This window comes from Colobus angolensis, unplaced genomic scaffold (genome assembly GCF_000951035.1).
Source record: "Colobus angolensis palliatus isolate OR3802 unplaced genomic scaffold, Cang.pa_1.0 Scaffold8, whole genome shotgun sequence".
NCBI lineage: Eukaryota > Metazoa > Chordata > Mammalia > Primates > Cercopithecidae > Colobus > Colobus angolensis.
In genome coordinates this window covers 16,449,461-16,451,274 of record NW_012121820.1, presented here as the reverse complement: position 1 = coordinate 16,451,274, position 1,814 = coordinate 16,449,461, and the positions used below count along the sequence as shown (strand labels likewise).

Genomic DNA, 1,814 nt, shown 5'->3' with positions numbered 1-1,814 from the left:
TTGTCTGAGTTGCCTCCTCTCTGATAAGAGCATGTAGGGTATGAATGAGAATGAGATTTCACATGTGCTGAGCGGGCATCACCTCATTTCATCCTCAGATGCGTCTTCTGGGGGCTGTGATATCTTTAGCCCACTGTGCAGGTTGGCATACTGAGTCTTCTTACATTATCTGCAAAGTGGCAGAGTTGAGACTTGAACCTGGGTCTGGTCCAAAATCTGTACTTTTAAGCTCTCTGTCATCCCAGTTCTCGAAAAGCCCAGAATTTTCTGTTGAACTCCTGGGGATGAATTTAGTGATGTGCTGGTACATATTGAACAACCAGCTCTGTGGAAGAAAAAAGAGGCTTGATTGGTAGCGTATTCTGATGTCCAAGGGGTAAATACTCCCACTGTGGCTGACATGGAGCTAACCAGTGTGACATTCTTGAATATGGACTTGGGAAGAGATGAGCACAGTCGGTTCTTGCAAGTAGGTAAGGGCCAGCTCCAGCGTGTCACTGGGTGAATATCCCTGCCTCCCCCCCGAGCCCAGTATGGCCAGTAAAGGCCTTTAGACATGTCTAAGGAATGGAAGAGGGCTGAGAAACCTGCTCCTCCAGCCGGGGGCCCGCCTAGCCCTGGGAAGCTGCGGTTAATCTTTAAGCCAGCCTTGCAAACAAGGGCAGCCATTTCACCTGGCTTCTGCTGTTGACTGGCTGTGGCACCTCAAGCAGCCCCTTTCCCCTTTGGCCTCAGTTTATCACCGGAAGAGCTACTATTCATCTAGCACAACCCGACCATCCTCACACTGGTCAGTTTCAGCCTTCCCAGGAATCTTCTCTGGCCATGTTCACTCCGGTTTTACAGGTGAGGGGGCTGGGTTGGGAAGCTGATGGATTTGTCTACCCCACAACAGAGGGGCAGCTAGCCTAGATACGAACCTAGATCAGTGTAGAGCAAGGCTTTGCTCATTCCTGGTCTCCTGGAAGGTGTTTTGTACCTAGAGGCCTTTGCCTTCCACATTCTAGGGTGCTCCTCCCGGCTCCTCTCCGCGGGGACCTTTGCCCAGGGAATAGAAGCCTGGCAAAGGCTTCTATTTGTCTTTGACCTGGCTGGGCCTTAATTTCCCATCTGTGAAATGGGAGAACTTTCAAAGAAAGAACATGGAGGCAGGTGTGATATTTAAAGCAGGACCCAGGTCCACCTTTCCCTGTGCTAGGATTCCAGGACAGGTGAGGAGCCGAGGGTGGGGTGCCCAGCCCCAAAAGGACAGCCCTGGAGCCTGCGCCAGGGGGTGATAGGGGAGTCTTTGTGGCCTAAAGCAGCATTTCCTCAATGTCCTGTTTTTCTGCTACGCTTCCTGCCCTGGTTCAGAGGTACTTAGCCTCTTGACTTACTTGGAAGTGTGAGTGCCACTCCGATGCCCTGGTCAACCCCTCCTAAGCAGTAATAACTAGAACTAGGGTACTTCCAATGGGCTGCCAGGGATGTTTTTTCCTTACGCACTTAAAATGAACCCACAACTATTAAAATAAATGTCGCTCCTCCCCACCCTGTCCCTCCTGCCCCAGCCCCCACTTTGAGAAACTCAGGTCAAGGTTAAAGTCCAGGGCCTGGTTCTTTTCAGTGCCTCAGTTTCCCCGTCTGTAAAGTGGGGTGATCTTCTGCCACTCAGGCCAGGTGGTGGTTAGGATTAAACCCTGAAGTCGACCTGAGCAGCTTAGCCTGGCGCCTGGCCCAGAGCGGGCGCTCCACGCCCCCTGATATTATTACTAATTGTGATTTCGGGAGAGGCAGATTTGGGGCGTAGAGGGTGGGTGGGTTGAGGAGGGCAT

General features: G+C 51.9%; 1 long non-coding RNA gene across 1 annotated transcript in view; it reads left to right on the top strand.

Annotated features, from left to right (window-relative positions):
* Nucleotides 1-652: 652 nt before the first annotated feature.
* LOC105502518 overlaps nucleotides 653-1,814 on the top strand; it is a 35,415-nt gene continuing 34,253 nt past the window's right edge. The window contains exon 1 of the long non-coding RNA XR_001000357.1: nucleotides 653-846. This is a non-coding gene — a long non-coding RNA (uncharacterized LOC105502518). The remainder of the gene's footprint in view (nucleotides 847-1,814) is intronic.